This window comes from Pollicipes pollicipes, unplaced genomic scaffold (genome assembly GCF_011947565.3).
Source record: "Pollicipes pollicipes isolate AB1234 unplaced genomic scaffold, Ppol_2.1 Scaffold_6052;HRSCAF=7182_pilon_pilon_pilon, whole genome shotgun sequence".
NCBI classification, from domain to species: domain Eukaryota; kingdom Metazoa; phylum Arthropoda; class Thecostraca; order Pollicipedomorpha; family Pollicipedidae; genus Pollicipes; species Pollicipes pollicipes.
Genome location: NW_023596805.1, coordinates 1134292 through 1157062, shown reverse-complemented (window position 1 = coordinate 1157062; position 22771 = coordinate 1134292). Strand labels below are relative to the sequence as shown.

General features: G+C 48.4%; 9 non-coding genes across 9 annotated transcripts; 5 read left to right on the top strand and 4 right to left on the bottom strand.

Moving 5' to 3' along the window:
* Positions 1-1199: 1199 nt before the first annotated feature.
* On the top strand, positions 1200-1272 carry TRNAR-ACG (transfer RNA arginine (anticodon ACG)). Its single transcript has one exon. It is a non-coding gene; the product is annotated as a tRNA-Arg (tRNA).
* Positions 1273-4371: 3099 nt separating this feature from the next.
* TRNAR-ACG (transfer RNA arginine (anticodon ACG)) lies at positions 4372-4444 on the top strand. Its single transcript has one exon. It is a non-coding gene; the product is annotated as a tRNA-Arg (tRNA).
* A 1923-nt stretch (positions 4445-6367) lies between these two features.
* TRNAR-ACG (transfer RNA arginine (anticodon ACG)) lies at positions 6368-6440 on the top strand. The gene has a single exon. It is a non-coding gene; the product is annotated as a tRNA-Arg (tRNA).
* Positions 6441-10300: 3860 nt separating this feature from the next.
* Positions 10301-10373, top strand: TRNAR-ACG (transfer RNA arginine (anticodon ACG)). Its single transcript has one exon. It is a non-coding gene; the product is annotated as a tRNA-Arg (tRNA).
* A 1308-nt stretch (positions 10374-11681) lies between these two features.
* TRNAR-ACG (transfer RNA arginine (anticodon ACG)) lies at positions 11682-11754 on the top strand. The gene has a single exon. It is a non-coding gene; the product is annotated as a tRNA-Arg (tRNA).
* Positions 11755-13407: 1653 nt separating this feature from the next.
* On the bottom strand, positions 13408-13480 carry TRNAR-ACG (transfer RNA arginine (anticodon ACG)). The gene has a single exon. It is a non-coding gene; the product is annotated as a tRNA-Arg (tRNA).
* Positions 13481-19491: 6011 nt separating this feature from the next.
* TRNAR-ACG (transfer RNA arginine (anticodon ACG)) lies at positions 19492-19564 on the bottom strand. Its single transcript has one exon. It is a non-coding gene; the product is annotated as a tRNA-Arg (tRNA).
* A 944-nt stretch (positions 19565-20508) lies between these two features.
* Positions 20509-20581, bottom strand: TRNAR-ACG (transfer RNA arginine (anticodon ACG)). Its single transcript has one exon. It is a non-coding gene; the product is annotated as a tRNA-Arg (tRNA).
* A 931-nt stretch (positions 20582-21512) lies between these two features.
* Positions 21513-21585, bottom strand: TRNAR-ACG (transfer RNA arginine (anticodon ACG)). Its single transcript has one exon. It is a non-coding gene; the product is annotated as a tRNA-Arg (tRNA).
* Positions 21586-22771: the final 1186 nt, after the last annotated feature.

The following is a 22771-nucleotide window of genomic DNA, read 5'->3' as shown; positions in this document are numbered from 1 at the left end:
TCACTGTTTTACCCCTTGGAACTCAAGAGCCTCATCAGCGTGCAAATAACGGCGGGAGAGGCATACAGTGGAGAGACTACACTAATTGCTACCACCCGCCAGGACGAACACACGGTGGAGAGACCACACTAATGGCTACCACCCGCCAGGACAGATATACGGTGGAGAGACCATGCCGATCAGTATGACCCTGAACCAACCTTGTCTGACCTCTGCCCCTCCTACACACACCGTTGCATTAACCCTGTGGATTACGTGATTGCTCACTTTGCTTAGCTCTAGAATGTGGAACGGCATTGCCTCAGGATTTCTGGTGATGTGGTGAGAAAATGGATGGAAGGTACACCAATCACTCGACTTAATTGTTCAGTTATATCCTGGTACTCGGTGTAAACTAGTAGTTCCGTTTGTGCGGATTTATGCGATAAGTGGATCCAGCATAAAATTTCTGGATGGGCTTAGCTTCGCGGATTTGGCAATGTTTTTATTAGGTCAGAGAACAAATTAGAGTCCGATTATTTACGTGGCACTAACATAGCTCATGGCCTCGCCTCTTCCCTCGATCCGCTTTTTAAATGATGTCGTGATTTCCTAATCGCTGTCCCTCCCCGCTGCATTGTATTTTTCTTGTTCAAGAACACTTTCTTGCACAAGAACACTCACCTCCAAAAACTGCCTGTTTTTTCTGCAGGCCATGAATAACGCGTCGGACTGCAGATAGAAGTATTCCAGACTAGATTTCTCCCTGAAACTGATACGGAAATCATTAGATTTAATGTTGTAGCAAGCTGAAATATCGTCGCAAAACATGTGTCCGCAAAATTCTTGGAACTTCAAAGAACCGGATTTGGAGGTTAAGCAATGAACAATGGGTAAACAGACATCTGAGGCAAGCAAAACAGGTTTTTCGCTGACTTTTCCCACTTTCTTCTCAAAGGCCGGTGGACTTAAGCCCCAACGCGATGGAATAAGAAGTTCACCTCCACAGGCTAAGCTCCACGCTTATGCCAACGCTACCAGGACCAAGCAAAACGAACATAACGCCGTGCTCTCGGTCGTATTGGGAGAGCACATAGTATTCCTGCCCTCTTCCAACCGGACCTCGATCAAGGAGCACGTCAAGCTTGCCTGACCCCTGCCCCACCACATCATTGCATTGCCCCTCCCCCAAAATACCTGCCCCTTCTGCCCCATCAATCGGTCCTGTGGCGCAATGGATAACGCGTCTGACTACGGATCAGAAGATTCCAGGTTCGAATCCTGGCAGGATCGAATGGTTTATTTTTCAGACCGGTTTTAGAAAATGACCATCCGGACAAAAGCGCATTTAAAGTGAATTAAAGAAAGTGTGACTTGCCTGAATATAAATCTAACTATACAATCAACACTACAAGTAGTCGCTTCTCCCTTTGCTGTGCACGACCGTAAGACATGGGAAAAAGTCTTGAAGGATGTTATCAGTTATTGGTGGCAAGTATGCCTGTTTTGTGGGCGCTTTAGAACTCCCCTTATAAAATGTTTTGTTGTTGTGCCTCCAAGAATCACGTACCAATGCGTAAAACTGCATACTTGGACAGACTGCGCACGTGCACCAAGTGCAACGTCAAAAACTTGAATGCGTAAAAACGATACGCCGATCGTTTAACAAAACGCATACGCACATTTTTACATGTTCTACATTTTACATAGCTCAACAGCAGTCAAGTTATACTCACTAAACGTGTCACTGCTGAAACGAGTTACTTTTCACAAAGACATATATGCCTCCTGCAACAGTAGAGACGTAGTAAGACACAGAATGGCCACGGGCAGTACCACAAAATTCGGAGAGCAGAGGATAAACAACGTACGATCTCAGCGGTGAACAATGAACAAAATTGCCCTGTGAGCGAACATGGCCAAGCTGTCACGCTTTATAACAGTTGAAATGCTTGCTACCAGTGGTGCCAGGTGAATGCAGATTTAATAACAAGAAGCTGAACTATTTAAACGATTAACTGTGCTAATTGTTGAGAATTTGGATGCAATGCGTCAATTACGTGACTTCCAACTGCAACATTCAAAGATAACGGTGATTTGCAGCCTCCGTGGAACCAACACTCAGAAAATGCAATTTCAACTTGCAAAAAGCTTAAACAGTTCTAAAAGTTTGTGCAGTGTGCAGAGGGGAAAGTAAGTGCAAACGACCAGGCGTTTTCGAGCAGAAAACATAGATGCATCAGTTTTGAGGAGCTTTCAGGACAGTTTCGGTGATCTAATCAGCAAACAATGGCTAAAAATACACCAACAGTAATGAAAACGGATTGCTCGTTGAATTTAGCACCCTTCCCAAAGGGTGGGGGAATGGACACTTCAACTCGACTGAATAAGAAGCTGACTGCACCTTTGCCAGTCAGGCTCAAAATTTGGTGTCAGTTTCACCAAGATAAGAAAAACGAGCAAAGTTCTGTGCCTTCTGCTGTCTTGGAAGGGCGCGGAGTCGTCAAAGATTCATTAAATTCGACTTTGATCAAGAACTGCAAGTTTGCCTAACCCTGCTACCCTTCCCCCTCTTCCCCATTCCCTTTGCACGGGACGACTCCCCTTCCCGTTCTCATAGTGTTAGTGTTCTCATAGTCTCATTGTGTTAGTCTGTGCTTGGTCCAACCTCACTTCAACCTATATTTTGGAGTTTTTTTGCCGCACTCAGGAGTCAACAGCCGGCCTTATCAGCTGTGTGTGTGCAGAATACTCTTGTGAGAGTGTAAACCCTGACGTTTGCACAACCAGACCAACACGCTTCTATCCTTCGTTCGTTGTAGTAACCACAAGCGTCATCAGTGTGCCAATAACGACGGCAGCAGCGAACGGCGGAGAAGACCCACGGGTTGGCACCACTCGCCAGTACAGTGGAGAGACTACGCCGACCTGCATTACAATTCAGAAAGGCGTGTAATGAGAGATCGCAGAGACCGCAGAGACCACACCGATAATTCACTACAGGCAGAGGCTTAGTACACACAGTGGCATACATATCGGACAGTCTTAATGGTATTGTTCCTGGCATACGGTGGAGAGACCACGCCAGTTGCTACAGCTTGCCAGTAAAGCCATGCGGTGGGGAGACCGTATCAAGTCACACAGCACACCAGTGCAGGCATCAACAGTGAAGAGACCGCGCCAGTTGCTACAGCCTGCCAGTAAAGCCATGCGGTAGGGAGGCCATATCAAGTCACACAGCACACCAGTGCAAGCATCAACAGTGAAGAGACCGCGCCAATTGACACAACCCACTAGTTCACGTATACGGTAGAGAGACCACACCGATCAGTATTACCCTAACCCCAGCTTGGGCTAGCCCTGCCCCTCCCCCACACATCATTGCGCGATTGCTCACATTATCAAAACGTTCTGTTGCTCAGCTCTAGAATGTGGAAGAGCGTCGCCTCATGATTTCTGGTGACGTGGTGAGAAAATACTTAGACGGCACTCTCATCACTCGGCCTAAGTTTTCCAGTTATATCCTGGTATTCCGTATAAATAAGTAGTTCCATTTGTAGAAATCTATGCACCAGATGGATAGAGCATAACATTTCTCCATGGGCTTAGCTTCGTGGATTTGGTGCCATTTTTATTAAGTCATGCAACAAATAGGAGCCTCATTGTTCCGTGGCACAAACGTAACTCATGACTTTGCCCCCTTCTTCACTTCACATTTCATTAATGTTGTCATCAAGCTTCCTAACCGCTGCCCCGTCCCCGCTCCACTGTATTACTCCTGCGCCAGAATAGCTCCCCCCCAAAAACTGGCAGCCGTGTCTGTGGCGCAATAAATAACGCGCCGTACTGCGGGTGAGAACAAATCCAGGTTTGATTTCTCCCTGAAACTAACACGGAAATCTCGAAATTTAATATTGCCACAGACTGAGATGGTTCGCAGCCAGGTGTGCATTAAGCAGCGTCAGGGCTTTCTTCGATCGGTCCAGCTCCTTCGTCGCAAAACATGTGTCCGACATATTTTTGGAACTTCAAATATTAAGTTTCGGGAGCTAAGCAATGGACAGTAGAGAAACAGACATTTGAGGTGAACAAAACAGGATTTTCGCTGATTTTTCCTCTTTCTTCTCAAAGGTCAGTGGACTCAAGCCCCAACGCAACAGAGGAAGAAATCACACCTTCACGGGCTAGGCTCCATGTTCAATGCCAGTCTCACCGAGATTAATAAAAAAACACAATTCCGTGCTTCCGGCCGTGGTGAAAAGCACATAGTATTCCTGTACTCTTCCAACCGGAGCTCGATCAAGGATCACGTCAAGCTTGCCTGACCGCTGCCCCACCACACCATTGCATTGCCCCTCCCCCAAAATACCCGCCTCTTGTGCCCCGCCAACCGGTCCTGTGGCGCAATGGATAACGCGTCTGACTACGGATCAGAAGATTCCAGGTTCGAATCCTGGCAGGATCGCAAGTTTTCTCCTCGCGTCCGCTGGCGGTGTGCCCGCGCACCAGTCGGCACAGCGATATATCGGCTAGCTTAAATGGCTTTGTTCTTTATTCTTTTGTATTGCACGCTAAAGGTATTTCGCGTTGTTCATGCGTTCATATCGCACCGTTACCCTCCTGATATTTTAACTTCTTTCGATTGCCGTGTTCGTACCAGCAATCAGTGGTCCGTATATTTTGACTTATCAGTATTGCATGCAGGACACTCATGTGCGACTGTGAGCCCATGTTGTCCTGTGTTCACTGTTTAACCCCTTGAAACTCAAGAGCCTTATCAGCGTGCAAATAACGGCGGGAAAAGCGTACGGTGGAGAGACTTTGCCGTCCCGAACACTCCACCAGCACAGGCATGCGGTGGAGAGGCCACACTAATTGCTACCACCCGCCAGGGCAGATATACGGTGGAGAGACCACACTAATTGCTACCACCCACCAGTACAGGAATACGGTGGAGAGACCACACTAATTGCTACTACCCCCCAGTACAGGCATACGGTGAAGAGACCACACTAATTGCTACCACTCGCCAGTACAGGCATACGGTGGAGAGACCAGACTAATTGCTACCACCCGCCGGGACAGATATACGGTGGAGAGACCACACTAATTGCTACCACCCGCGAGGACAGACGTACGGTGGAGAGAGCACACTATTGCTACCACCCACCAGGACAGACATACGGCGGAGAGACCACACTAATTGCTACCACCCGCGAGGACAGACGTACGGTGGAGAGAGCACACTATTGCTACCACCCACCAGGCCAGACATACGGCGGAGAGACCACACTAATTGCTACCACCCGCGAGGACAGACATACGGTGGAGAGACCACACTAATTGCTACCACCCGCCAGGACAGATATGCGGTGGAGAGACCATGCCGATCAGTAAAACTCTGACCCCACTTTGTCTGACCCCCCCCCCTTCTCCCACACACACCGTTGCATTAACCCTGTGCATAACGTGATTGCTCACTTTGCTTAGCTCCAGAATGTGGAACAGCATTGCCTCAGGATTTCTGGTGGTGTGGTAAGAAAATGCACAGAGGGTACACCCGTCACTCGGCTTAACTTTTTCAGTGATATCCTGGTACTCGGTGTAAATTAGTAGTTTCATTTGTACGGGTTTTTGTAATAGGTGGATCCAGCATAACATTTCTGGATGGGCTTCGCGGATTTGGTAATATTTTTTTATTAGGTCATAGAACAAATTAGAGTCTCATTTTTCCATGGCACCAGCATAGGTCATATCCTTGTCTTCCCCCTCAATTAACATTTTGTCAATGCCCTCATCAAGGTTTCCTAACCGCTGTCCCTTCCCACTCCATTGTGTTATTTCTCAAGAAAAGCTTACTTCTAAAAACTGGCAACCGTGTCTGGAGCGCAATGGATAACGCGCCGTACTGCGGATGAAAATATTCTAGGTGCGATTTCTACCTAGAACGAGCAGGGAAACAACAAAATTTGATGTCGTAACATGTTGAAATAGTTCAAAACCAGGAGTGCATCATGCAGCGTCAGAACTTTGCTCGATCAGTCACGCGCCTTCATAGCAAAACGTGCGCCCGACAGATTTTTGGAGCTTCATAAAATTGGTTTAAGAGACTAAAAAATGAGCAATGGATAAACAGACATCTGAGACAAAATACGGAGTTATACCTCCACAGGCTAAGCTCCACACTTATGGCAACGCTACCAGGATCAAGCAAAACGAACAAAATGCTTTGCTTTCGGGCATGTCGGGAAAGCACAAAACATTGCTGCCCCCTTCCAATTGGACCTTCACCAAGGACCACGTCAAGCTTGCCTGCCCCCTACCCCCCCCAAACATATCATTGTATTGCCCCTCCCCCAAAATGCCTGCCCCTTGTGCCCCATCAATCGGTCCTGTGGCGCAATGGACAACGCGTCTGACTACGGATCAGAAGATTCCAGGTTCGAATCCTGGCAGGATCGCGGCTTTTACCTTACTTCCGGTGGCGGTGCGTCGTTGCACCAGTCGGCATGGCAGTGCATCGACTTGTCTGTATGGTATCGTTCTTCCTTATTTTGTATTGCACGCTACGTGCATTTGAATCGTGCTGTGCATCCGTTCATGTCGCACCATTGCTCGGTACATGTCTTGACTTCCGTTGATTATCTGTGTTTATAGCAGCAATCAGTGGTCAGTTTGTTCCAACGTATCTGTATTGTATGCAGGATACTTATGTGATATCATGAACCCAGAATATCCTGTGTTTATTGTATTAGCCACTGAAGCTGAAGATCCTATCAGCGTGCACATAACGACAGGAGAAACATGCCGTGGAGAGACTACACCGTTCCGAACACTCCACCAGTACACGCATACGGTGGAGAGACTACACCGTTCCGAACACTCCACCAGTACACGCATACGGTGGAGAGACTACACCGTTCCGAACACTCCACTAGTACACGCATACGGTGGAGAGACTACACCGTTCCGAACACTCCACCAGTACAGGCATACGGTGGAGAGACTACACCGTTCCGAACACTCCACCAATACACGCATACGGTGGAGAGACTACACCGTTCCGAACACTCCACCAATACACGCATACGGTGGAGAGACTACACCGTTCCGAACACTCCACCAATACACGCATACGGTGGAGAGACTACACCGTTCCGAACACTCCACCAATACACGCATACGGTGGAGAGACTACACCGTTCCGTACACCCCACCAGTACACGCATACGGTGGAGAGACTACACCGTTCCGAACACCCCACCAGTACATGCATACGGTGGAGAGACTACACCGTTCCGAACACTCCACCAATACACGCATACGGTGGAGAGACTACACCGTTCCGAACACCCCACCAGTACATGCATACGGTGGAGAGACTACACCGTTCCGTACACCCCACCAGTACAGGCATACGGTGGAGAGACCACACCGTTCCGAACACCCCCACCTGTACAGGCATACGGTGGAGAAACTATCATTTGGTAGACCAACGAGTGCAGCCCCCTCCTGTGTTTGTGGTATTAGCCACTGAAGCTCAAGATCCTCATCAACGTGCACATAACGACGGAGGAACATACGGTGGAGAGACCACACCGTTCCGAACACCCCACCTGTACAGGCATGTACAGGTGTACAGGTGTACCAACCAGTGCAGCCCCCTCACCTTTTATGACCCCGTCGCCGGAACGGCAAAGGTGGATAAACAGCAACACATAGGCTGGCCACCAGCAATACCGCAAAATTCGGGGAACAGGTGATGAACAACACCTTGTCCCGGCTGTTAACAATGGGGAAACAATGACAAAACAGTAACAACTTACGTTTCTACGTCTGCCACCACTGATCTCAGGACCAAAAAAGCCCCAAGGACAAGAAACCTAGCCATTGAAATTTGTGCTGCCCTAGTCGTCAAAAATTTGCATTCAACCCATCCGAACAGGCGACTTTTACTTTCCTTTTCATGCAGATGTGACTTCGGCTTACTGCCTCTATGGAACTTACACGGATTAAAATAGAATTCGCAGAATGCAAGAAGCTTTACCAGTTTGAAACTGGGTGTCCAGTGCGCAGTGTCGAATGTGAGTGCAAACGGCCGGGCGTTTCCGAGCACAAAACATAAATACATCAGTTTTGAAGAGTTTTCAGAGATAGTGTGATGCGCTAACGAGCGAACAATGGGTATAATTACCCCAAAAGCAAATGAAAACGAATTCCTCGCTGAATTTGACCCACTTTCCAAAGCCTGAGAAACCGGACACTACGATTCGACTGAATAGGTATCAAACTACATAACTGCTAGTCAGGTTCAAAATTTGACGCCAGTTTTACCAAGATCAAGAAAACGAGCAAAGATCGGTGCATTCCGCCGTCTTAGGAGGGGACAGGGTCGTCATATTTTCCTTAAATTCGACCTTGATCAAGAAAGGCATCAAGTTTGCCGAGCCTCTGCTACCCTTCCCTTCGTTCCACATTGCCTTTGCGCAGAATGACTTACCGCCCCCCCCCCCCCCTCCCCCTTCCGTTCTCGTAGTGTAAGTCCGTGCTTGGTTCAACCTCGCTTTAGTCTGTATCGGTAGCAGCACTCAGAGGTCAACGGACCGCCGGATCAGCTTTGCGTGCCGAACACTCTTGTGAGAGGTTGAAATTAGGCGTGTGCACAACTAGGCCAACATGCTGCTATTCTTCGTTCACTGTAATCGCAAGCGTCATCAGTGTGTCAATAACGATGGCAGCAGCGTACAGTGGAGACAGACCACCGACTGGCACCACTCGCCAGTACTGTGGATAGACTACACCGACCGGCACTACAGTTCAGGACAGGCATACAGTTAGAGACTACGTCGATAATCGCATCAATTCACTAGAGGCATACAGCTTAGTACATACAGTGGCATCCATACCGGCGAGTCCAGAGGTGTCGCTCTTGGTATGCGGGAGAGACCATACCAACTGCTGCAACCTACCGGATCGGTGGGGGCATACAGTGGAGAGACTATACCAACTCACACAGCACACAACTGCCAGGCATCGACGGTGGAGAGACCGCACCAGTTGCCACAACACACCAGTGCAGATATACGGTGGGGAGATCACACCAGTTGACACAACACACCAGCACAGACATACGGTGGAGAGACCACACCAATTGCCATAACACACCAGTACAGCCATATGGTAGAGAGATCACACCAATTGCCACAACACACCAGTGCAGATATACGGTGGGGAGATCACACCAATGGATACAACACATCAGTGCAGGCATGCTGTGGAGAAACCACACCAATTGCTACAACACACCAGTACAAGCATACGGTGGAGAGACCACACCAATTGCTACAACACACCAGTACCGACAGGAAAACACCAGCACAAGAAAATACACAGAAGATACACCCGGCATGACATTTCATTTGCATCCCGGTATTGGATGTGAATAAGTTGTTCCATTTGTAGGAATTTATGTAAAAGGTGGATCCAGTAAAACATTATCGGATGGGTTTACCTTCGCGGATTTAGTGCCAGCCTTGTTAGGTCATGCGATAAATAGAGTCTCATTTTTCCGTGGCACTAGCATAGATCCTATTCATATCCTTGCCTTTTCCCTCAAGTCACATTTCATCGATACTATCATCAAGTTGCTAACCGCTGTCCCTTCCCTACTCCATTGTGTTATTGCGCAAGAAAAGCTCACCTCCAACAACTGACATTCGTTCCTGTAGCGCACTGAAAAACGCGTCGTACTGCGGATGAAAATATTCCAGGTTCGATTTCTACCTACTACGAGCAGGAAAATAATAAAATTTGACGTTGTAACATGCTGAAATGGCTCAAAGCCAGGTGTGCAGTGTGCAGCGCCAGAGCTTTGTTCCATCGCCTTCACCAGGTCACCTGGTCCAGCGCCTTCACCACAAAAGGTGCGTCCGCCAGAATTTTTGGAACTTCAAAAATAGGTCTTGGTGCCCAAGCAATGAACAATGGATGCACAGTCATATGTGGTAGACAAAACGGGTTTTTCGCTGACTTTTCCCATCTTTCTTCTTAAACGTCGGAGGACCGAAGCCCCCGACGCAACGTTACTCGAAGTCACATTTCCACAGGCTAAGCTCCACACTTATGCCAACGATACCAGGATCAAGCGAAACGAACAGATTGCTGTGCTTTTGGTCGTGATGAGGGAGCACAAAACATGCCTGTCCTCTTTCAAGCGAACCTTGATCATGGATCATGTCAAGCTTGCTTGACTCCTGCCCTCCAAAGACATCACTGCATTGCCCCTCCCCCCGAAATACTTGCCTCTTGTGCCCCATTGATTGGTCCTGTGGCGCAATGGATAACGCGTCTGACTACGGATCAGAAGATTCCAGGTTCGAATCCTGGCAGGATCGAAGGTTTTAGTCGTAGCCTGGGCTGAATGAAGGATCACTCGGGCAGCGGTGCACTAATCAAACATGTTTGAATTACCTCAAGGTAAATGTAAATGTACGATTAGCGCTTGAAGCAGAGGCGCCAGTGTTACGCCGGCACGACTGCAAAATATGGGGAAAACCTCCCAGGGCTTTTAGCAGCTGTTACTGACTAATGCGTGTTTTGGCGTGCTTTAAAAGCTTCTGTTCAAAATAGCTTCTTGCTGTGCTCCCGGCATTGCATTACATTTCCTTAAAGTGCCCGCTCAACTGTCCAATTTTACCACCCGAAAATTGATAAATAAGAAAAATGCACCCATTGGCTAATACAGCGCATGTATATATTACTTACATTTTACACATTTTACACAGCGCAGCAGCACTAAAGTAATGGTCACCAAGCGTAAACTGATATCTTATCAAAGAAATGTATGACCCCTTCTGCAACACTGAAACACAGTGACACATACACTGGCCATGGACAATACTGCAAAATTCAGGTAGCAGGCGATAAACAAGGCGCTGTTTCAGCTGTTAACCATGAGTAAAATTTCATTGGGAGGTTACCCAGCGCAATTGTCACGCTCTCTAAGGGTTTATATGTTTTTCATCACTGATTCCAGGATCATACAGTTCTCAACAACGAGAAACCAAGCCACTGAACTTGTGCTGTAGTAGTGGTCGGATATTTGCGTAAAAACCATCCAAACAGGCGAACTTTACCTTCCTTTGCATGCAAAAATGATTACAACGTGCTGACTCTTTGCAAGTAATGTGGATACTATGCAATTTTCAAATCGCCTGCAGCTTAAACGATTCCAATCTGAATATGCCGTGTACAGTGTCGAAAGTGAGTAAAAACGGTAGGGCGTTTTCGTGCACAAAACTTGGAGCCACTAGTCATGGTGACATTATACGGCTAGGATTGGGGGGCCAAGCAGCAAACAATGGCTCAATCCACACCAAAGGATAAAAACGAGCTTTCCGCTAAACTTGAAGCACTTTCTCCTCACAGGTCAGTGTACTGGAGCTTCTTCTTCTTGATCTTCCGCCGCGGAAGAGGAAGCCATGGGCCCCACAGACCAGATTCCACATCTGGCCCCATTTTCAACAAGATGAAAAAAAGGGACTCAGCTCAGCTCTTTTGGCCGTTTTCAGAGACCACAGAGTCCTCATGTCCCTCTAGATTCCGACTATGGTCAATAACCTCTCAAGCTTGTCTCACCCTTTTACCCTCTGTCCCATTGCATTACCTTTTCCGCAGAATTACCCCTCCTCGCTTTTTCGCGTGGTCCTGTGGCGCAATGGATAACGCGTCTGACTACGGATCAGAAGATTCCAGGTTCGAATCCTGGCAGGATCGCAGCTTTTCCCGCTGCCTCCGCTGGCAATGCGTCGGTATTGGCCGGCTGACACGGCGATATATCAGCCATGCCGAATGTTGATGTCCTTATCTCTTCTGTAATGCACGGAATCCATTTTTTTACCAAGCTGTTCACCTGTTCATATCGCACTACTGCCCCGCACATGGTACAACTTTTATTCAACCTGTCTTTGTAGCTTTGCGGAGGGATCCGCATGCTCTACTGTATCGGTCTTATACGCAGTGTGCTCGTGTGAGACCGTGAGCATAGTAGTGTACACAAATAGACCAACGTGCTAATTATACGGCGTTCGTTACAGTACTCCCAAAAGCCAAGGGCGTCATCGACTTGTCGATAACGACGACAGTAGTGAACGGCGGAGAGAACATATCGATGGGCAAAACCCACCTAAACAAGTATACAGAGGAGAGACTGGACTGATCATGGTAAGCCACCAAAGCAGTCGCACAGTGGAGACACCCCACAGATGCGCAGCCCACCAGAACAGGTATACGATGGAGACCACACTGCTCATCTCAGCCCACCAGAACAGGTGTACAGTGGAGAGACCACACTGCTCATCGCAACCCACCAGAACAGGTATACAGTGGAGAGACTACACTGCTTATCGCAACCCACCAGAACAGGTATACAGTGGAGAGACCACACTGCTCATCGCAACCCACCAGAACAGGTATACAGTGGAGAGACTACACTGCTCATCGCAACCCACCTAAACAAGTATACAGTGGAGAGACCGGACTGATCATGGTAAGCCACCAATGCAGTCGCACAGTGGAGACACCCCACAGATGCGCAGCCCACCAGAACAGGTATGCAATGGAGACCACACTGCTCATCGCAACCCACCAGAACAGGTATACAGTGGAGAGACCACACTGCTCATCGGAACCCACCAGAACAGGTATACAGTGGAGAGACTACACTGCTCATCGCAACCCACCAGAACAGGTATACAGTGGAGAGACTACACTGCTCATCGCAACCCACCAGAACAGGTATACAGTGGAGAGACCACACTGCTCATCGCAACCCACCAAAGCAGGCATACAGTGGAGAGACCACACTGCTCATCGCAACCCACCAGCACAGCCGCACAGTGGAGGTGCCCCACCGATGGCAGAGCGCACCTGTGCAGACATACAATGGATACACTCCACCATGTGTGTGTACAGGGGGCCATGAAAATGGGGGAAGTCTCTCCATTGTATACTTGCACTGGTAGGCTGTGCCCACCAGTAGGGTCTCTCCACCCTATGCTGCTGTTGTCACTCTTGATACACTGGTGACGCTCGTGCGCTTCAGGAGTACCGCAACGACCGAAGGATAGAAGCATGTTGGTCTATTTGTGCGCAAGGCTAGGTTCACGGTCTCACGGTCTCACAAGAGTATTCTGCATACGTTGCTGATATGGTAAGAGCCTTTTGACCACTTAGCGCTGCTATAAATGCAGGTTGAAGGAAGGTTGAACTGTACACAGGTCAGTAAGATATGAGCAAATGAACAGCGTGACAAAATTGTGCCGTTCGTGTATTTCAAAATCGAGAAAATCAACATCTAGCCTGTCCGAGATATCGCCGAGCCATCTGACGTGCCGACACACCGCCAGCTGAGGCCATCGAGAAAAGCTCCGATCCTGCCAGGATTCGAACCTGGAATCTTCTGATCCGTAGTCAGACGCGTTATCCATTGCGCCACAGGACCGCTTGAGGGATAGAGGGGTGAGGAGTCAGCCTCCGGAAGGGTAGAGAGGGGAGGAGTGGTAGTAGGGTAAGGTAAATTTGATGTGGTTCTTGATCAAGGCCATGTTAAAGGGAACACAATGACTCTGCGCACTCCCAAGACGGCTGAAAGCACCGAACTTTGTTCGATTTGTTTGATGTTGATGAAACTGACGCCAATTTTGGAACCTTTTGAAAATTGGTCATGTTGGGAGGAATGCCGTTCTTTTCGTTGATTTCGGCGTAGGTCTAGCCATCCTTCAGTGGGTTGTCTCCTAAAATTTTTCCAAAATGGTCCTCAAAACTTGGATACCCACGTTGTGTGCCAAAAAAGACTCCAACGCTCGCTTTCGAAACTGCACGCTGCAAGTCCAGATTCAAACTGTTTAAGTTTTTCAAGTCAAAAATTGCGATGTTTGTATGTTGATTCCATGGAGGCCGTAAATGGTTATTATGTTTCAATGTTGCAAGTAAAATTCACCTGAGCAAACCGCTTGGATGCACATTTTTGACAAGTCGCACACAACAACTTTCAAAATATAGGGCCTCTTTTTCCTGAAGTCTGCATGAACCTGAGATCATTAGTAGCAAACAGACTAACTGTTGTGAAGCTTAACAGCTGGATTGGGTTCGCTCGCAATGATATTTTCTTTATTGTTCACAGCTGAGACAGGGGTTGTTCATACCCTGCTTCCAAAATTTTGCAGTATTGCCCGTGGTCACTGTGTGTTCTCCCTTTCCTCTGTTGCAGCGGAAAACCACCATTTACTTGAAAGGATGCCAGCTTTAGCAGAAATACGCATGGCGATTAAGTTGACTCCTGCTGAGCCATATGAAGCATGCAACAATGTATGTATACATTGTATTAGTCAACGAATGGGTTGGTGTTTGCCTTCAAATCTTTGATGGGCACAATCGGCCACCGAGCACGCAGTCCAATGAAATATTACATAATGCCTGGGTGTAACACAACAGCAAGCGATGTTGAAACAAAAGTTCAAAAAACTTTCAAAACGGTCGTGTTTGCCAGCAAAAGCTGCTAAAAGCCTTAAGGGCTTTTCCCCATGCTTTGCGGTTGTGAGAAGCCAAAGAAAAAGCCTCTGCCTGCAGCATTAATTGTACGGTTAGATTTAGATTAAGATAAATCACTCTCCCTTTAATGCACCGCCGCCTGAAACGTTCTCCATTCGATCCAGGCTGCAACTTAAGCCGCTCGGTCCTGCCGGGATTGAACCTGGAATCTTCTGCTCCGTAGTCAGACGTGCCACCCTCCTTTGACGTGTCACCCTCCTTCTGATCTGTAGTCAGACGTGCCACCCTCCTTTGACGTGCCACCCTCCTTCTGCTCCGTAGTCAGACGTGCCACCCTCCTTCGCGCCCCAGGGCAGCTTGTTCACAGCCTGAGGGAAGGTTTTCCGGAGAAAGGGTGTAGCAAGGGGGAGAAAGCGCAGGCGTAAGATGATCTTTGATCAGGGGTGGAATCAAATGGAGCGGGTAGGTCATTTGCTTTCCAAAAGCGGCCGGAAACGCCGAAATATTTGCTTCTATGCGCAGCTTGACGGCCGGTGGAAGTTGGCACACCAAATGAGCCTCCTGCGAAGATCTGGTGCAGGATTTGCCCCTGCCACAGATACCAGTCAAAGTTTCCAATTACGCTTGACACCAGTATGAAACTCCAAAGTGATTTTTCACCATAACACATTGGTTTCGCTGCTGTTCTTTTTTGTATCACCGCTTAAAAGCACTTATGTGGACCAATGTTTATCACTGAAGACATGTGGTCTCTTCCACCGTGTGCCAGTTCTGTTGGGCTCTGCCCATCGATGTCGCCTCTCCAACGCATCCTGCTGCCGCTGCTACTCACCGGCGTATGATGCCATCGAGCTTCAGGTATAATGCGAAACGAAACGAAAACAGGATGATCTAGGTCCACAGCCTCAAATGGTCAAAAGTGTGGTGCTTACTAAACGCTGCTATACATACAGGCTGAACAAAAGTTGGGCATTGGCAGAGCAACAGAACGAGATGAACAGCTGTGCGGTAGGATCGAAATTTACATGCGTTGCAAATAAGACAACAACAATATTCAGCGTGGCCAACAACGAAAACCCACGATCCTGCCAGGATTCGAACCTGGAATCTTCTGATCCGTAGTCAGACGCGTTATCCATTGCTCCACATGACCGATTGAAGGGGCGGGAGGGGAGGATATTTCGGGGAGGAGCAATGCAATGGTGTGGTGGGGCACGGATCAGGCAAGCTTAGAATGATCCTTCATCAAGGTCTGCTTGAAACGGTGCATAAATGCCATGTGTCCTCCCAACACGGCCGAAAGCGCGGAGTTATGTTCGTTTTGCTTGAACTTGTGAACTTAGAATCCAATGTGGAACCTAGCCCATGAAGTTGAAACTTTCTTTTCCGTCGCGTTCGGAGCTTCAGTCTACCGACACTTGAAAAGAAAGAGGGAAACATCTGCGAAAAACCTGTTTTGTTTTCTTTAGATGCATGTTAATCAGTTGTTCAGTACTGAGCCCCCAAAACCTTTTTCTAAAAGTTCCAAAAATGTGGTGTGTGCGTATTTTGCGACGCAGGCGCTGGACTGATTGACAAACATTCTGGTACTGCACACCTGGTTTTTAGCCATTTCAGCCCTTTACCAAATTAACTTGTATGCATACCGTGCTGGTTCCATGAAGAGATCTAACCTATAGTATTTTTATCTGTAGTAAGACGCGTTGTCCTTTGCGCCACAAAAACAACTGCCAGCATTTGGAGATGGGCTTTTCTTGCGCAGGAATGATACAACGGAACGGGGAGGGCTAAAAGTAATGGGTTAGGAAAGCTTGAAGAGATCATTGATAACATAAGGATTAAGTAAAGTGGCAGGGTCATGAGCTATGCTAGTGTCGTGAGGAAAATTCACTGAGGCTCTTATCTTTTGCATGATTTTTGATAAAACTCTCCCCAAGTTTACAAAGCTGAGCCCATCCGCAAATGTTAGATTGGATTCATCTATTCCATGGGTTGCTACAAATGAAAGTACTAAGTTACGCCAACCATCGGGATACACTTGAAAAGATTAAAAAGTGAGCGGTGCTCCTCCTGTGTGTGCTCTTACCACGTCGCTATAAATCATGTGGCAATGCTCTTCAACATTCTAGACATTCATCAGAACGTTTTCATAAGATGAAAAATCATATCATACACAGGGGTAACGCAATTCCGCGCGTGGGAGGAGGGGACAGGAGTGAAGAAAGCTGGAGTTAGGGTTTAACTGATCGGTGTGGTCTCTCCATCTCATGCCTGTCCTGGTGTGTAGTGCTGATCGGTGTGGTCTCCATCGGATGCCTGTCCTGGTATGTAGTGCTGGTCGGTGTGGTCCTTCCACCGTAGGCTGCTTCCGTCGTTTTTTAGTCGCCTCCGTCGTTTCAGGCTCTTGAGCTTCATTGGGTAATACAACAAGCACAGGATAATCAAGTTTAACAGTCTTACCTGAGTAGCCTGCAAACGATACCGATGCGTTAAAATATACTGACCACTGAGTGGTGCAATAAACTCTGGTTACGAAAAGAAGTTGACACATGTGCAGAGCAGCGGTACGATATGAAGAGATGAACAGGATGATTGAATGCACATGGCGTGCAAAAAAGAGAAAATAATGAAGAACAACACCATTTAGATTAGACGATATATCAGTGTGCCGACTGGTGTGCCGACGCACACCACACAAACACTGTGACTCTCTTTTTGCATGGCTTTACACAGCACCAATTCCTGAAAGCCGAAGCCATCCAGAATTGTTATACTGGATCCACCCATTGCATAGATTCCTACAAATGGATATACTAAGTGACACCGAATACCAGCATACAGCTAAAAAAGTTAAGGCGAGTGATGGGTGCACCTTTAGCGTATTTTCTTACCACGTCATCAAAAACCATGAGACAGTGCTCTTCCACATTCTAGAGCTAAGCAACAGAACGTTTTGATAAGGTAAAAAGTCCCATTATGCAAAGAGATAAAGCAATGGTGTGTGCGTGTGAAGAGGGGACAGGGGTCAGACGAGGTGGGGTCAGGGTTATTCTGATCGGCGTGGTCTCTCCACCGCATGCCTGCACTGGTGTGCTGTGTTAGTTGATGGAGTCTCTGCACTTGTTGCCTGTTCTGGCGTGCTGTGACAATTGGTGTGGTCCCTCCACTGTATGCCAGCTCTAGCAGGCTGCGCCGACCAGTGTGGTCTCTCCACTGTATGCCAGCTCTAGCGGGCTGCGCCGACCAGTGTGGTCTCTCCGTCGTACGTCAGGAACAACGCCATTTAGAATGTCCGATATGCTGCTGTTCTGGCTGGCACGCCGACGCACCACCAGCGGAGGAATGAGAAAAGTTCCGGACCTGCCAGAATTCGAACCTGGAATCTTTTGATTTGTGGTCTGACGCGTTACCCATTGCGCCACAGGACCGATTATCACCAGAAAGAGGAGAAGTATTCGGGCGAAAGAGTTATAAAAAGTGTGTGCGTGGGGAGGCGGGGGGGGGGGGGGGGGGGGGGCAGGTTGCACTGTTTTGTCTGTTGATTGATTTACTCTCTCAAACGTATGCATGTACTAGTGGGTCGTGCCGATCGGTGTGGTCTCTCCACCGTATGCCTGTCCTGGTCTGTAGTGCTGATCGGTATGGTCTCTGCACCGTATATTGTTACCGTCGCTATTTGTATGTTAAGGAAGGCTCTTAGGCCGTATTGGGTAATAAAACAAGGACAGGATACTCAAGTTTCACAGTTCACATGGGTATCCTGCATGCGACAAGGATACGTTAGAATATACTGACCACTGAACGCTGCCATAAACATAGGTAAACGAAAGAAGCTAAAACATGTACATAGCAACCGTGTGATATGAACGGATGAACAGCATGATTAACATGCACTTGGTGTGCAACACAAACGAATTAAAAAAAACGCCATTGATATTAGCTCACATTTCGCTGCGCGGACCAGTGCGCCGACACAACGGAAGGCCAGCCAGCGGAAGCAAAAAGAAAACCTGCGATCCTGCCAGGGTTCCAGCCAAAGAAGAAGCCCCTGGTTGCAGCGTTGATTGCACAGCTAGATTTATATTCAGATAAGTCACGCTTTCTTTAATGCACCGCTGCCTAAAACGTTTCCATTTGACCCAGGCAGCAAATAGAACCGCTCGGTCCCGCCAGGATTGAACCTGGAATTTTCTGCTCCGTAGTCAGACGTGCCACCCTCCTTCGCGCCCCAGGACAGCTTGTTCACAGCCCGAGGGAAGGTCTTCCGGAGAAAGGGTGTAGCAAGGGGGAGAAAGCGCAGGCGTAAGATGATCTTTGATCAGGGGTGGAATGAAGTGGACCGGGTAGATCACATGCTTTTCCGAGACGGCTGGAAACGCCGAAACTTTTGCTTTTATGTGCAGCTTGGCGGCCGGTGGGAGTTGGCACACCAAACGAGGCTCCTGCGAAGATCTGGTGCAGGACTTGCCTCTGCCACAGATTCATACTAGTTAAACTTGCCAATTACGCCCGCTACCAGTATACAACTCCAAAGTTATTTTTCGCAAGAACACATTGGCTTCGCTGCTGGTTTTTTTTGGTACCACTCCTTAAAAGCACGTATGTGCTTTTGCTTATCATTGAAGACATGTGGTCTCTTCCACAATGTGCCTGTGTTGGTGGGCTCCACCCATCGATGTCGCCTCTCCAGCGTATCCTGCTGCCGCTGCTATTCACCGGCTGATAATCCCCTTGAGCTTCAGGGATTATACGAAACGAAACGAAAGCAGGATGATCTGGGCCCACAGCCTCAAATGGTCAAAAGTGTGGTGCTTACTAAACGCTGCTATACATACAGGCTGAACAAAGGTTGAACCATGGGCACAGCAACAGAAGGAGATGAACATATTTACAGCAGGATAGAAATTTACATGCGTTGCAAATAAGATAACAACATTCAGCGTGGCCAACAACGAAAACCCACGATCCTGCCAGGATTCGAACCTGGAATCTTCTGATCCGTAGTCAGACGCGTTATCCATTGCGCCACAGGACCGATTGCAGGGGCAGAAGGGGAGGGTATTTCGGGGGAGGGGCAATGCAATAGTGTGGTGGGGCACGGATCAGGCAAGCTTGGAATGATCCCTGATCAAGGTCTGCTTGAAACGGTGCATGCATGCCATGTGTCCTCCCAACACGGCCGAAAACGCGGAATTATGTTAATTTTGCTTGAACTTGTGAACTTAGAATCCAGTGTGGAACCTAGCCCACGGAGTTCAGACTTCCTTTTCCGTCGCGTTCGGAGATTTAATCTATCGACATTTGGGAAGAAAGGGGGAAAAATCTGGGAAAAGCATGCTTTGTTTCCTTTGGATGCATGTTAATCAGTTGTTCACTACTGGAGCCCCCAAAACCTATTCCTAAAAGTTCCAAAAATGTGGTGTGTGCGTATTTTGCGACGCAGGCGCTGGACTGCTTGACAGACGTTCTGACACCCCTGTGCATGATATGATTTTTCATCTGATGAAAACATCCTGATGAATGTGCTGACCGGTGTGGTCGCCCCACCATATGTCTGTCCTCATGGGTAGCGCTGATCGGTGTGGTCTCTCCACCGTATGCCTGCACCGGTGTGCTGTGTTAGTTGATAGAGTCTCTGCACTTTTTGCCTGTCCTGGCGCGTTGTGTGCGTTTTTGCCTGTCCTGGCGAGTTTTCACTGTATGCCAGCTCTAGCGGGCTGCGCCGACCAGTGTGGTCTCTCCACTGTATGCCAGCTCTAGCGGGCTGCGCCGACCAGTGTGGTCTCTCCACTGTATGCCAGCTCTAGTGGGCTGCGCCGACCAGTGTGGTCTCTCCACTGTATGCCAGCTCTAGCGGGCTGCGCCGACCAGCGTGGGCTCTCCGCCGTACGTCAGGAACAGCGCCATTTAGAATGTCCGATATGCTGCTGTTCTGACTGGCACGCCGACGCACCATCAGCGGAGGAATGAGAAAAGTTCCGAACCTGCCAGAATTCGAACCTGGAATCCTCTGATTCGTAGTCTGACGCGCTACCCATTGCGCCACAGGACCAATTATCACCAGAAAGAGAAGTATTCGGGCGAAAGAGTTATAAAAAGTGTGTGTGTGGGGGGGGGGGGGGGCATGCTGCACTGCTTTGTCTGTTGATTGATTTGCTCTCTCAAACGTATGCATCTCGCGGGTCGTGCCGATCGGTGTGGTCTCTCCACCGTATGCCTGTCCGTGTGGGTAGTGCCGATCAGTGTGGTCTCTCCACCGTATGCCTATCCTTGTGGGTGGTGTCGATCAGTGTAGTCTCTCTACAGTATGCCTGTCCTGGTATGTAGTGCCGATCAGTGTGGTCTCTCCACCGTATGCCTATCCTTGTGGGTAGTGTCGATGAGTGTAGTCTCTCTACAGTATGCCTGTCCTGGTATGTAGTGCCGATCAGCGTGGTCTCTCCACCGTATGCCTGTCCTGGTATGTAGTGCCGATCGGTGTGGTCTCTCCACCGCATGCCTGTCCTGGTATGTAGTGCCGATCAGTATGGTCTCTCCGCCGTATGCCTGTCCTGGTACGTAGTGCCGATCAGTGTGGTCTCTCCACCGTATGCCTGTCCTGGTATGTAGTGCCGATCAGTGTGGTCTCTCCGCCGTATGCCTGTCCTGTTGGGCTCCGCCCATCGATGTCGTCTCCCCAACGTATACTGCTGCCGTCGCTATTTTCTGGCTGATGATGCTATTGAGCTTCAGAGATAAGACAACGAACGCAGGATGATCTAGGTCCACAGTCTCAGATGAATATCCTGCATACAAGGCCTTTCGGTTGAGTATGCACCAAAACAACAACACTGACACTAAACGTTGCTATACGTACAGGCTGAACAAAGGTTGAACTATGGGCAGAGCAACAGATCGATGTGAACGTATGTGCAGCAGGGTATAAATGTACATGCCTGGCAAATAAGACAACCACATTTTGCGTGGCCAACAACGAAAATCCACGATCCTACCAGGATTCGAACCTGGAATCTTCTGATCCGTAGTCAGACGCGTTATCCATTGCGCCACAGGACCGATCGAAGGGGCGAAATGGGAGGGTATTTCGCGGGAGGGGCAATGCAATGGTGCGGTGGGGCGGGTGTCAGGCGAGCTTAAAATGATCCCTGATCAAGGTCCACGTAAAGGGATGCATAAATGCCATGTGCTCTACTAACACGACCGAAAGCACGGAATTATGTTCGTTTTGCGCGATCTTGGCGAAATTGGAATCCAATGTGGAGGCTAGCCCATGGAGGGGTGATGTATTCCGTCACGTTTGGGGCTTCTGTCCACCGACCTTTGAGAACAAATTGGGAAAAGTAGGCGAGAAACCTGTTTTGTTTGCTTTGGATGCATGTTGTTCTATTGTTCACTGATTAACCCCCAAAACCTATTCCTGGAAATTCAAAAAAATCAGGTGAATACATGTTGTGCGACGAGGGCGCTGGATCGAGAAAAAAACCCTGACGCTGCTTGCACACCTGGTTTTGAACCATTTCACCCTTTTACAATATGAAGTTGCATGGTGCTAGTTCCGTGAGGAAATCTAGCCTAGAATATTTTTATTCGTAGTAAGACGTGTTAGCGATTGTGTCACAGAAACATCTGCCAGCATCAGAGATGAGCCTTTTTTTGCACAGAAATAAAGCAATGGAGAGGAGAGGGCTGAGAGCTAGGGGTTAGGAAATCTTGAGGATAGTTGAAAAGATATGCCTTAAGGGAGAGGAGGGGATTGGGTCATGTACTTTGCTGGCGTCCGGGGAAAAAAATCGCTGATGTCCTTATCATTTACATGACGTTTGATGCAAATGACACGAAATCAAGTCGACAAATCGCAAAGTTGACACCATCTAGAAATGCTATGCTGGATCTACCTTTTCCGCGAATTCGTCCGAGTGAAAGCACTTTGTTACGCCAAATATCGGAATTTAACCGAAAAGATGAAAATGGAACTGCGTTACCCCTGCAAACTTTCTTACAACGTCGCAAGAAATCATGAGGCAATGCTCATCAAACATTCCAAGGTCATTGAACAGAACCTTATCATAAGGTGAAAAACCACGTTATGCACAGGGGTAATGCAATTACGTGCGTGGGGAAGGCGGCGGGATGACCCAGCCTGGGGTTGGGGTTCTACTGGCCGGTGCGCTCCCGCCATTGTATGTCTTGCCCTGGTGTGTTGCGCTAATTGGCCGAAAGCTAGGCTAGCCGAAACATTGCT